The sequence below is a fragment of the Arvicola amphibius genome, chromosome 2, assembly GCF_903992535.2.
Source record: "Arvicola amphibius chromosome 2, mArvAmp1.2, whole genome shotgun sequence".
In the NCBI taxonomy this organism is placed as follows: domain Eukaryota; kingdom Metazoa; phylum Chordata; class Mammalia; order Rodentia; family Cricetidae; genus Arvicola; species Arvicola amphibius.
Genome location: NC_052048.2, coordinates 102,399,607 through 102,414,261, shown reverse-complemented (window position 1 = coordinate 102,414,261; position 14,655 = coordinate 102,399,607).

The window sequence follows — 14,655 nt, the reverse complement described above, 5'->3', positions numbered from 1 at the left end:
AGCAGAATAGAGGCAGAAACCTTGCTGGCTCAGGTTAGTATGGGGGTCTCCAGGACCTCAGAGGTGAAAAAAAATGATATCAATTTTCATTTTGTATGAAACAAGCATGAATCCGCAATTCCATCAATTAACTCTGCTCTATGTCATTCCGTGAGCCCATTACACATACAGATGGGTGTTTAGTATTGCAGACCTGGTTTATGTTGGTTTTTTTGCCATAAGATGAACTAGGCAAGAACTTTTGATAGTGAATATTTATGTCACAGATATTTCCTAATACATCTTACAAATGTTCTTAGAGAGTTTTTACTTAAAATCTGAATTTATTGGAAGTTTAAAAAACTTAAAAATAATTCACTACCCAAACTCTTCAATTAGTTGAGATTTTATTGAGTGTAGATTATAATGGGGACCTGCCATGGTGGTCATACTTCTAAAATTATATAACTCAATCCAATGTCTTTTATTTGTTTTGTGAAGAGAGAATCGAAGTGTTCCCTGGGGGATGGATCTTGTAAAACAATACGGCCAAAAAAGCATATAAATTACAAGAGCCCACAGATTCAAAACATTACATCACACAGAAGGAATGAGTCCTCATCTCCCACTGCATGGGAGGGCAACTACCATCCAAAACAGCTTATATTTTATAAGAACAGGAAAGAGTCCCCCAGTTGGTTATCCAATATCAAGTGGTCAGCTCTGAAATGATATGTATGCAAGTAACATTATATGGACTGAATAAGTTGTATTTATATTACTTATGAACATATACACTTTTATATGGGTATGTGTATAACAATAATGAAAAAACAGTCCATGAATTGATGAGAAAGCAGGAGACACATGGGAGGGGTTGGGGCAAAAAGAAAAGTTAAGGAGGGAAATGATGTAATTATTTTAATTTTAAAAATAAAAATACTAATTCTTTTAAAAGAAGATCAAAAGGAGGCTTTTGTTCCCCATAAGAAGAAATCATGAGCATGTATGCACAACATGCTAATTGCCTGAGTTGCCTTGAGTCATCATCACGCTGCCTCTGTAAATATGCATAATCATGGTGCATTGTTTTAAAGGATTCCAGGTTGGAACACACACCTACTGGCGGGTTGAGCTGACTTTAGTGTCCTGCACTCCCAAGCCTCCATTCTTGGCTCTATACAGATCCCCGTTCAGCTGGGTTGCAGTCTATAAGGCAGAGTAGTGGCAGGGAAAATGCATGGCAGATTATTGTCTGATAGACCATTCCTTACTACTGCCATTAAAGCCCATCCTGTGATGTTTTTAGGGGAACATACAAAATGCCCATGATATAATTACAGCAAGCAAAGGGCCTCAGTCACAGAGACGAACCTTATGGAAAGCTATTTGTGGTTTTAAGAACATAGTCTTAATTCTTGCACTCATTCTTCAAGGCTGTAGAACTTGTTTTCAGTCAGACAGGGATAAAATAAAAATAATGCATTCAGCTTTTATTGAAGATCCTGTGGTTCAAAGATTTTAGCTCCATCCGTCTGGTTCTTATTCTCATCGTGATGGATACCTGACAGGAGCAAACTCAAGAATGGATTTATTCAGCTGATAACTTGGAATGGTAGACTCCATCATCATGGGGACAAGCAAGCAGAAGCTATGGATGGGACTTTGTGCATCTCTACAGAGTGGGCATCAGACAGAAGAATGCTGGCACTTGGCGACATCCTCACTTTTATCCAGTACTCTACCCCCACCTGTGGCATCTGCCCCCTGCCTGTGGGTGTTGCCCATTTTAGGGGTTCAGGGTGTGTGTTCCTCCTCAATGATGCCTTTTTTCAGAAATTTCCTCCCAGACACACCAGTCTCAAGCCCCCGGTTTTTCTTGTACCAATCAAGTTGACAATGAGAATTAACCATTGTGCCAACTAAGTGAGAATACTTAGTAAGACACCTTGGCTCAACACCCTCTTGCCATGCCCTGCTATCCTAGGACTTTGATGATTCTTTCTCACTTCCTATAAGAGTATCCCAAAGTTACTTCTGCCAGCATCATAGTGGAAATAACCCATAGTACAGAGTCCTTGCAGTGAATCCACTGCTCCCTTAAGGGTCCCCAAATATCATATTGCTGTGCTCCCTCCTCTCAGTCTGATAGGAAGGCCTGTTCTGTTGTAGGATAATGCTCTTGTACACTGTAAAGATTTGTCACTCACATTAGTTTAATAAAATGCTTATTGGCCAATAGCCAGGCAGGAAGTATAGGCAGAGCAACCAGACTAAGAGAATTCTGGGAAGAGGAAAGAAAGAGAGTGAGTTACCAGCCAGACACAGAGGAAGCAAGATGAGAATGCTTCACTGAGAAAAGGTATCAAGCCACGTGGCTAATCATAGACAAGAATTATGGGTTGATTTAAGTTGCAAGAGCTAGTTAATAACAAGCCTTAGCTAATAGACCAAACAGTTTACAATTAATATAAGCCTCTGTGTTTTTTTTGGGGACTGAATGGCTGTGGAACTGTGTGGGACAGAAACTTCTTTCTACTAATGGTGCCCAAACATTTGAAAGAATTTCCACATAAAGCCTGAGAACGCTTTAAAAAAGGATTCTAGACAGACAAGAACAGAGTCAAGGACAGCTTCTTGAACTGTCTTTTCTCTGGTAGGCTCTGTTTACTGGCAGTGAGTAGAGACATGGCTCATTTAAGACTCAGCTTTAGTTGCAAAAATCTTGCAGCTCTTTTAAGAGATTCTGCCACCAAATGCTTAAATGGTGTTTATGAGAAGTCAGCATCAGGCTTCTTGATACTACCATGGACCTAGAAACTCCAGAATAGTGGCAATAAATGTGGCTCATGCCAATACCTCCACCATGAAGCTAAACTCTCAAAAAGCTAAGTAATGGGATGGAGCCAGCTATCAAAGCCACAGCTTTAATCCTAGCCATATCGCTTAGCAGATTAAAGACTCATGTGCTCAGAAAAAGATAGATATATATGGCAAAGACAGATTCAGAAGAAAAAACTCTAAATGGTTTACAGTGTGTTTAAAAATATACGTAGGCTTGGGAGTGAAAAGAAAAAGGATAGAGAACATTCTTTAATGAAGAGATAGAGTAGCCAGGCATGGTGGTGCATTCCACTTTAATTCCAGCACTTGGGAGTCATAGGCAGGTGGATCTCTGTGAGTTCAAGCCCAGCCTGGTCTTCAAAGTGAGATCCAGTATAGCCAAAGATACACAGAGAAACCATGTCTCAAAAAACTAGAAATTAAAAACAAAAATAAAAGAAATATATTTTAAAAAGCCATGTAAAAATAGAAAATACATAGAGAATCTGGATACTGTATGTTATCGTGTTGTCTTTGAATTGTTTGACTGCTGAGGAAGGAGCAAAGAAGCAACAGCTGCTAAAAGACATTTGATTATAAATGCTGCTGGATTAATTCAACCTACATATTTTGAAAATGCCTTGACTTCAAAAGTTAAGTCAAAGATGTTACTTTGAAGAAGAGTGCTTGTTTTGTTTGCACAGGAAATGAGAGCCTGTGGATCATTCTGGGTTAAGAAAAAATAAGATTTGATCACAGAAGACTCCCTGAAAAATCTCCAATGGGATCAGATGGTCCAGAGAATCCAACATTTTAGTGGACCTTTGTTTCAGTTTTCCTCTGAATTTTACATTCAGAACACCCTCAAGACTGCTGGCTAAGATGATTCAGCCTCACAGAGCTCTCCAGTCAGACGTGAACATAATCCTAAATTTTTTTGGTCCCCATAAAATTATCAGCACCCCCAATCAGCAATAAGTAGCCTAGAAAACTATACCCACATTTCCAAAAAATGGATGATGGATGTTTGCCTTTGTTTAGACTGTTGATTACAAGTTGTTATTGATAGTTATTGGGAACAAGCTAAGCAAAGGAGATTAGATTTAGAATTCTTGTTTTGACAAGAAAAAAGGGGAAATTCTGTGGAATAATGTTCTTGTACACTGTAAAATTTGTCACTCATATTAGTTTAATAAAATGCTGATTGGCCAATAGCCAGGCAGGAAGTATAGGTGGGACAACCAGACTAAGAGAATTCTGGAAAGAGAAAAGGAAGAGAGTGAGTTACCAGCCAGATGCAGAGGAAGCAAGATGAGAATGATGCACTGAGAAAAGGTACCAGGCCATGTGGCAAAATAGACAATTATTATGGGTAAATTTAAGTTGCAAGAGCTAATTAATCATAAGCCTGAGCTAATAGGCCAAACAATTTATAATTAGTATAAGCCTCTGTGTGTTTCTTTGGGACTGAATGGCTGTGGGATAGAAACTTCTACCTACACTGTTCCTTCCTTCAAATCCTTGTGTGTGGACAGTTGGGGAGACTCTGCCAAAAGGAGTTTTCACAATCACCAGCCCTGTCAGCTTCCTGCCAACAGCTCCCCTTTCTACTCCCATAGATATATTGAGGGACATAGGAGTGGCTCTAAGCATAAGGGCCTTTCCCACTAGACCTACTGCATAGTAGCCACACATGTCATACACTGTCTCTATTTACAGACAAATGTGATTTCATCATCCCCTAAAGCATCCCTTGTTCACTTTACATCTGAGCCCCTCCATCTATTCCCTCCTGGAAGCCTGGTCTTTCAGACATACCTGAGGCTGGAGACTAATTCAATAGCTTTTCCATGTGTTATTGGGAAATAAGACGTGACTGATCTATGGTGTTCAGCTCAGCCGGAGCGGTGTCCTCATTCCACACTGAGCACTCTACCTCTCTTGGTTTCTCCCTAGAAAGACTGCTGTTCTCTGCCAAGATTAACAAGTGCACACAGGGGACAGTAACAAGCTGGCTTCAAGCAAACAGAGCTGTGAAATGGCCCTGGTAATCAGTGGGGCTAGCCTATCTCCTCTGCCGAGAAAAACTCAATATGTTTCACAATGGGGACATAAGCAAATGAGAGACATGGTGTGCTCTGACAACAGGGAACAGTCAGTACGGCAGAGATGTCTCACCCCAAGCTTGAAATAGGAATCTAATAAGAGCAGAAAAATGATCCTAAGATTTGTTCTGAGAAAATGGCCTTTAGAAAAACAGAATAATGGAGCCGGGAAAGCATATGCTGTGGCTGGCACAGAGTGTGGCCCATGCTGACTACGGAGAGAATGCTTGTGTGCCCCACCATGCAGGCTAGCAGGAGACCCATGGAACTTTAGTGAAGCCATAAGAGGGACTTAGAAACTTCTTTCAGACAGAGAGTTGGTGACAGGTTACATGGTACAGCCTCGGCTAAATTCTCCCCTGTGTCTTGTATCAGTCATTTGTTGTGCAGTAGTTGCTTGCACATTAAGTGATAGCTACACGTCAGTCAGTAGACCAGATTGCACTTGGGGCTGGAGAAGGTGATTAGTGAGCTTCATGTTCCTGGCCTCAGACATGGTCGGTTATTGTTTCTATGGGGCCCAGTCCTCTCCTGATAGTATTTAGCAAGGAATGGTGTCCATGTCATTCTCCACTGCCTCTCGGTGTTTATGTTGGATTCTGGAAGCAAGTTAGACCTGCCAAGAGATGATGGGTCAGTAAGGTGAGGGGAGAGGGCTAAAGAGATAACTCTGTGCCTAAAAGCATGCACTGATCTTCTAAGGAGCAGGCACTGTTTTCAGCAACCACGTTGGGCTGCTCACAACCACCTATAACTCCAGAGGATTCAGCACCCCTTCTGGCCTCTGATGCAACTGTACCCCAGTGGTATACACATACAAACCTGTAATCACACACACACACACACATGAATAAAAATAACTACATAGTTCTAAATAAAACACACAGAGAGAACACCATGAAGACTGTTGAAATGTAAGGAACTAGCTAAATCAAAAGTAGTGTAGAGCAGGGCCAGCAAGATGCCTCAGCCGTCTCCTGGTTTTGATGAAATCAAGGTGAGAAGTGTTTAGTGTGGCTCACAGCTTAGAAGGGGGGCATCAATCACGAAGGTAAAGGGATGGTAGGGAGACCAGGGTGCTGTCTGAGGCAATACGGGTGGCTGCTTGCTCATATCTTGGTGTATCAGGAAGCAGAGATGGTGGATGCCAGTACTTACCTGGCTGTGTTTATCTGACTTCCTCCTTTCTATTGAGTACAGGATTAAGCCACTCATTTGCAGAGTGGTTTTTTTCCTCTGGAAACACTGTCTCTCTGTCAAAAATGCATCTCAACAGCACACTGGGCTTTTCTTCTTCTTTTCTTTCTTTTCTTATTTATTTTTTTAATTTGATTTTTATTTTACATACCACCCCAGTACCCCCTCCTCCTCTTCTTTGCCCCCCCCACCTCTCCTCATCCCTCCCCCATCCACTCCTCAGACAGGGTAAGGCCTCCCTTGGGGAATCAACAAAGTCTGGCATACCAAACAGGCAAAAACAAGCCTCTCCCCACTGTATCAAGGCTGAGCAATATATCCTGCCATTTGGACAGTGAGCTCCAAAAAGCCAGTTCATGCACCCAGGATAAGTCCTGGTTCTACTGCCAGCCCCTCCTCTCCCCACCCAGCCCCAACTGATCAAGCCACATAACTGTCACCCACATTCAAAGGGTTTGGTTTGGCCCTATGCATGATCCCCAGCTGTCAGTCCATGTCTATGAGCTCCCACTAGCTTGGGTCAGCTGTCTCTGTGGTTTTCCCAATCATAATCTTGACAGCCCCCCAACTCCCCCCCCCCCCCCGCCATTCATATGATCACTCCTCCCCCTCTTCAACTAAACTCCAGGAGCTCAGCCCCCGCTGGACTTTTCTTAATCCAATCCATTCATGTTGACAAAAGCAGCACTTGCAGTCACTGAAGAAATTAGATTCGTAAAAATAGTCTTTTTTTGTTTTTTGCTTTCTCGAGACAGGGTTTCTCTGTGTAGCTTTGGAGCCCGTCCTGGAATTTGCTCTGTAGACCAGGATGGCCTTTAACTCACAGAGATCTGCCTGCCTCTGCCTCCTGAGTGCACCACCACAACCCGGTTTAGAGTCTAAAAATGAGGGACTGTGTAGACACTGTGACAAATGAGTAGAAGAATATGCCCTCTTAGTGAGAGTCACTAAAAACTGAGGGCGCTAAGCACACAGAGCAGAGCAGGAAGGCAGCCTTCCTGTGTTCCTGCAAAGACTGAAGGACATCTGGAAAAGGTGAGTGAGGAATTAAATATCACGCTCCTAAGGGAAATAGAGGCTTCGAGACGAAAGTCACCTTTCTGGAAAATTCTTTAAGATCTTGCAGCTCACTGTTCCTCTGGGAGGAGGACGTCTCTGACTCTAGTGTCAACCTGGGACTGGGCGGGGCAGGGAGCTTGAGCCTTCTCTGTACCCATGTGAGGTAAACCCTGGGTTGGACAAGGCTCTTATCTTCAGTGCTTGTAATAGTTCTGGGAGTCATACGTTATTCTTCATGGTTTGACAGTGAGGTCACTTATTTTGCGAGAGGCCGTTACAGCCCTGATTCCCACAAGGGACTGCAGACACACCAGGACCAGAGTCAGTGCCCCCACATGATGCCACTGCCCTTCCTGCCTTGGGCACTGGGGAAGTCAGAGGTATGCTTGGTGCTTGTGACAAAGGTACGTCTGTGGGACTGGAGAAGAGTGGTTTTAATACTTGGACAGTTCACAGTTGATGACATATTTTGTTTGGTTTATTTTTGTGGTTTATTTTTTTGTTTGCTTGTTTGTTTTGATTTTAAGATAATTATCTGTTGTGTAGTATAGGCCAGCCTGCAACTCATTTTAAAATTTTGTATTTTTAAAAATTTTGTGTGCATGAGAGTTTTACTAGCATGTGTGTGTACTTATCACATGCATGCAGAGCCTACAAAGCACAGAAGAGGGAAAATTAGGTCCCCTGGAACTGGAGTTACAGATGGTTATGAGGTACCATGTGAGTGCTAGGAACTTAACCCAGGTCCTCTGGAAAGAACAGGATCACAGAGCTGTCTCTCCAGCCTGTTTGTTTTGTTTTTGAGACCCAGTACCATGTAGTCTAGACTGGACTACATAGTTTAGGATGAGCTTGAACTTCCAATCCTCCTGCCTCTATCTCCCCAAGTGCTGGGATTATAGGCATGAACCTGCATGCCCAGTTTTGGGGGGGGGGGGGGGCTGGAGATCAAATCAAGAACCTGGCATGCTAGGCAAGCACTCTGCCGCTACCACCATCCCCAGACACAATGTGGCAATTTTAACAAAGGTAGAAGGCTGTGGGTGTTTATCTTGGTTAACTATTCGTTTCTCCAACCTCCCTCATCCCTGTACTCAACTCCAGGACTCAAGTTTGATAGTCTTCTCAGAAATGGCACCGTAGGGATTATTTGTACCTGGGTTGACTCACATCATCTAGAGTTGCTGAAATTTATCCCCATTGACACTGGTAGACTAAGTTCCTTTCCACTGCTGAGTCATCCCCCTTTGTGTGAATGTACGAATAACTCTCTATAAATTCTTGTACAATTCTCTATTGGTAGACTCTTTCCTAATTTTGGATATTATGAATAATGATATTGTAAATATTTCTATCCATATTCTTTTGTCTGTGCATATTGCATTCCTTTAGTCAAATGTGTAGTTTTACAAATGTTGGGCCACATACAAATAAATCACACTCTACAGAGAGTTTGAAGTTTTTGGTTTATTTTTAACATTTTTTTATTTCACTAATTCAACAGGGACACATTCAGTTGAATACAAACAGCTCTTCCTAGATCTTATGGATGCTGAAGTCTACAAGAATTTTATAAAGGCCATAACAGAAGTCTCTAATATGTACAAGCAATGTTTCTTTATATGCATTAGATATTTTAGCAGCAACTTTCTCATTTTTAAAATTCTCTCTCCTTTATTATGAGTGTTGGATTTTGAAAAAAAAAGAATCCATATCTCTCTGTGTTTTATCATAATTTCTATATCTTTGATAAGAAAGAAAACCTGTCTGGTCTGAGTTCAGACAGGAATATCTTTCTTCAGACTTTTTCCTCCCTTATGAATTCTGTACCCACATATTTCAGGGCTGCTGCCAGTCAGGAGGGTTCCGAGCATCTTCAGGATTGGAGGAACAGCCACTGATGCTTCTGCACTTAGAGGCTGGCTGAAAGGGGGAGAAGTTTTAGAAGGGGGAGAACGTGGGTGCTTGGCTGGTTTGGATTGCTACCCAGCTGTCCCTGGCTGACAAAGTTGAAGGGGATTTTATTAAAATTTTAAACAAAAGTAAAGTCATTGAGTTTTTTTGTTTGCTTGTTTGTTTTCTGTTTTCAGTAAATACTACTAGGAAACGTAGACCCACAGGCTGCAGGGTGTGGTTTAATGCCTACTCTGCACACTCTACAGCATAAATAAAAATCCCTTCCAAGTCAACAACAGAATTGAAGGTAAAGGCTAAAACTATAAGAGTCTTAGAGGAAGAGATAAGGTTTTGTGAGCTTAGATCAGGCAGTAGTGCCTTAGATATGAATAAAAAATAGATAACAGAGGAACCCAACTTCATAAAAAATGAAGGACCAAACCAAGAGCAGCATTGAGGAGATGAAAAGATAAGACACAGAATGGAAGAAAATATTTGTCAATTATGTACTGATAAACTGTACCTAGAAGACGGATGGTTTTAGTGCCAAGGATTAAAATGATTATATTCCCTAGAAGATGCACAACTGACCCATTTGTATGGAAAATGACGCTCTACAGCATCGCCTTAGACTAGTGTCAATCAAATAACAGTGGATTGCCATCCATCGTTGGGATGGCTCCGACGACACAGGCAAACCCTAACAAGAGATGGATGCATTCAATCTCTTCCGTGTGGGGGTGGGGATACAGAATGGTACAACTTTGGTCAATACGTTGGTAATTAATTCACCTGACAACTGCTACATACTCAAGAGACATGAAAATACATCCACATAAAGAAGTGAACATAAATGTTCATAGCAGTATTACCCATAACAAACCAAAGTGGCGAGAACTCACGTGTTCATCAACTGATGGATGGACAGTGTAGCTCAGGGGATGTATATTAGTCATTCCCAGAAAGGAAGAAACTATGAATGACGAGCGCAGGGGCTAGAAACTGGTCAGGGCAGATACGACAGGCACCCCAAAGCAGCCATTCTGAGAACATCCACTCTGAAGTCAGGATGCCAGGAGAGAGTCATAATTTCCAACACCTTGTCTCTCTCACCCTTGTCAGGAGCTCTACATGAGAACATAACTGAAGCTGAAGAAAGCACCTGGAAACCTGATCGGGCAAAAGAACTGATCAGCTCCTCCACCTCCTGTTCCTTACCACAGTGTCATCTGCTCTAAGTCCTTTTAACCCCACCACCACCAGACTAAAAGTTCAACAGTAGCCATGACCCCTCCTCCTGTACCGGAGCTCTATCATCATTCTCTCCCTCCTTCTGTCTCTCTCTCTCTCTCTCTCTCTCTCTCTCTCTCTCTTTCTCTCTCTCCCCCTCCCTCTTTTCTTCTTTCTTTTTAGCTCTCATTTCTAAATGTATATAAACTTGCTAAAAAAAACTCACCCTCTGCCGCTGTGAACTTCATTCTTTAAATTCTCCAGACAAGATTCCACAAGCTACTAGCTCTAGGCAGCTTTGGTGGCTGTAGTGATTTGAATAGGTGTGGCCCCCATAGATTCATATGTTTGAATGTTTGGCCCCAAAGTAGTGGCACTATTAGGAGTTGTGGCCTTGTTGGAGAAACTGTGCCACTGTGAGGGCAACCTTTGAGGTCTTACATGCTCAAGCTAGGCCCAGAGTGGTACAGTCTTTCTCCTTCAGCAGGTGCCTGCAGATCAAGATCTGGAATGCTCGGCTCCTTTTCCAGCATCATGTCTGCTTATGTATTGCCATGGTTCTAGCCATGATGATAATGGACTAAACCTCTGAAACTGTCAGCCAGCCTTACTTAAATGTTTTTCTTTAAGAATTACCATTGTCATGGCATTTCCTTACAGCAATAAAACCCTAACTAAGACAGTGACCATAAAGTTTTGAGGAATTCTAGCATCCCAAGAAACGTTCACCAAGAGCCAAGGAGGTCTCTTATTCTAAAGGGCATCCTGCCCCATTTTCCTGAGGTTGAAAAAGCCAGGAGAGAGGTTAATGCTGTATCATTGTGGACAGAAAAGTAGGGGCTATAGAAAGAGTGGAAATGAGAAGTGACCCTAAATAGGTTCAGGGTATTTGGGAAAGCAATTAAGATATTTTTAAAATCGCGTAGAAACCAATGATTTCAAAAGCCTCCTAATATACGTGTGTGTGTGTGTATGTGTGTGTGTGTGTATGTGTGTAATGGATATATATATATATATATGTGTGTGTGTGTGTGTGTATATATATATATACTCTGTTATACAGCATATATAGTTTAGATGGAGTTACCCTAAAGCAAGGGACAATGAGCTACTGAATAAAAACCCAGTGCCAGTACCCCTTTCTGACTTGTTGGTCAATAGGTTTCCCATGACGCCACTAAAATTATGAATTAACTGCCAATGCTTCTGGTTACCCTACTGAACTTAGAGATAAGACCCTCCTGGTTAAAATAGCACATAACTTAAGTCATAGGAAATAGAGCAATCACTTGTAGTTTTCAGCCGTAGCAGGAAAAAAACTGCGCCGTTTTATTTTATTTTATTTATTTTTATTTTTTTTTATTTTTATTTATTTATTTATTTATTTATTTATTTATTTATTTATTTATTTTGGTTTTTCGAGACAGGGTTTCTCTGCAGCTTTAGAGCCTGTCCTGGAGCTAGCTCTTGTAGACCAGGCTGGTCTCAAACTCACAGAGATCCGCCTGCCTTTGCCTCCCAAGTGCTGGGATTAAAGGTGTGTGCCACCACCGCCCGGCTCTACTGCACCGTTTTAAAATGCTGGTGTTCTGGGCCGTCCTGCCAGGGCAAACTCTCTTTCAGGCAGTCAGTCTGACTGAGTGTGGTCTGTGAGCAGAATGCTGCAGCTTACTTGCTGGCAGGGACCTTGAAACACTGTAGAGTTGTGGCAATGAACAGGGCTCTGGCCCGTATCTCAGCCACAAGGCTGGAATTGCAGAAAGCTAAGGAATGGTCTGTATCCAGCTGCCAAAGCCACAACTTTAGTCCTACCAATATTGCTTGGTAAATTTAAGATTCCTGTGATTGGAAAAAGAGAGTAAAGATAGATTCAAAGATGAAGAAAATCTCTAAATGGATATGCAGGCTAAAGGTTAAAGTTCTTCAAAGTAAAAAAGAAAAAAGGAAGTAGTTGGGTGTGGTAGTACACACCTTTAATCCCAACACGTGGGAGGTAGAGGTAGATTGACCTTTGTGACTTGAAGGTGTGGTAGCACACACCTTTAATTCCAATGCCTGGGAGGCAGAGACAGGAGGATCTCTGAGTTCAAGGACAGCCTGGTCTACAGAGTTATTCCAGGACAAAGAACCTGTCTCAAAAAGTAAAAGTAAAAATAAAAGAAATAGAGGTTAAAGTAAAGCCACATAAAGATGGAAAATACACAGAGAATCTTGATACTGTATGCTATTATGCTCTCTTTGAATTGTTTTAATGCTGAGGAAGAAGCAATAGCTGCTAAAAGATATTTGTTTATAAATGCTGCTGAACTAATCCAAGATAGACGTTTTAAAAATACCTTGACTTCAGAATTTGGATCTAAGGATGTGATACTTTGGAAAAGAGATTCTTCTTTTGTTTTTACAGAAAATGAGACCGTGTGGATTGTTTCTATCCCAATATGGTATGATAGACCACGCCCTCCTGAAAGGTTGCTGTGAACACCCTCAAAAACTTACTTCACTCAACTGCCGACTGAGATGAATCTAGCACACAGGTTATATACCATGAAAGACCTAAATAACAGCACCCCCATTCAGCAGGAAGCAGTTTGGAAAGAAATAACTGCACCCATGTTCCCAAATATTGTTTATAAATATTCTTTTACATTTAAAAGGGGAAATGATATAGATATGAATAATTTATATTGGTATAAATTTTACTCTATTAATATAAATTAAAGGTCAATTTTGATATATGTATATGTATTTCTGATACTGATTAAGGTATTGTGATTGTGTAGTTCATTTAAAAATATAATGTATATCAGTTGTTAATAGATAGTCATCAATAATAGTAAAGCTTGTAGTCATTTTAGATTTTCTAGATATATAGAGATATATTTCAGTTAGATAGGCATTCCTAATATCTTTCAAAGACTACAGAATATGGCATTTAAATATTTTAATAACTTAGGGCTTTTCATGACAATGAGACACATCTGCTCCTGGCAGCACCAATCTACTTCAAGAGAAAGATGGGCATCGAAGAAGCTGCTTATGGAGTGTGATAGCCATTTGGGCAAGAAACTGCTCTTGTCTGGACTATTGCATAAACTGGACACAGAGAACTCTCAGAGAGAGGACTGCTGAACTTGCCTAAAGGTGAGATGGTCTTTCGGGGTTCCTGATTCATCAAACAGTCTGTGAGACATTCTGCAGGACACAGCAGATAGTGACTGAACTGCCTTTGAAATTTCCTGCTTCATGGAAATGTCTGCTGGAAACTATGGGCCTATAGGCCGAAGATAGATGCCCCAACAATACAAAAGAACTTTGGGTGACTGTCTAAGCAGTGAGATGTCTCTATCATTTCTAGAGTTTGGAAATTGCATATTTTTTGTTTACTCAGGTAATATTGTGTCCTTCTGGAGTCTTTGATGGATTAGAAGAAGAATAAATAGTTATAGTTTTCCTTAATTATTATAAAAGATAAGGTAGATATAAATATTGTAACTGTAATTCTTGCATGACAACTATTTTGTTATATGTAATTTTACTACGTTAAAGTTAAAGCCTTTCCTTTTTGTTTAAACAAAAAAGGGGAAATGATGGAGGCGGGTCTTCTATCAATCTGTTGATTTCATTGGTTAATTAATAAAGAAAACTGCTTGGCCTGATAGGTCAGAACATAGGTGGGTGGAGTAGACAGAACAGAATGCTGGGAAGAAGGGAAGTGAGTCAGATGCAATGAAGCTCCAACCCAAGATGGACATAGGCTAGAATCTTCCCCGTAAGCTACCCCTCATGGTGCTACACACATTACTAAATACGGGTTAATCAAAATGTGAGAGTTAGCCAGTAAGAGGCTGAAGCTAATGGGCCAAGCAGTGTTTAAAAGAATACAATTTGGGTGCTGTTATTTCGGGTGTAAAACTAGCAGTGTGGGATCCGGGCGGGATGAAAAGCAGGCCTGCCTGCCTCCTCACTACAATCACAATCACTCTAGTATTGAGCTGGAAACTTCATCCTTCCTAACCAGTTTTCATAAATCATTTACATTACATTTCACTTACAATGAAAGGGATATGTTCATTTGCAATACTAAAGGAGGAAAGCAATCAACAGTTTTACCCAGCTGTGTACCCTGCAAACCTACACTAACAACTGAACTGAGAAGATATGCCTACTGGTGCAATAGGGGCATGGATGTTATGGGAGTCTCCAACCCCTTTCTGGGTGACTTAAAAACCTCTGCAAGATAAAATATATGCCTGAGAGTGTTCACTGGACCAGAAAATTGTGGTTGGCTAGGTGATGGGCCCTACAGGAGAGTTTACAAGTATTATCCTGCTTCATGGACATTATATTAAACTGGTCTCTAAAGTTC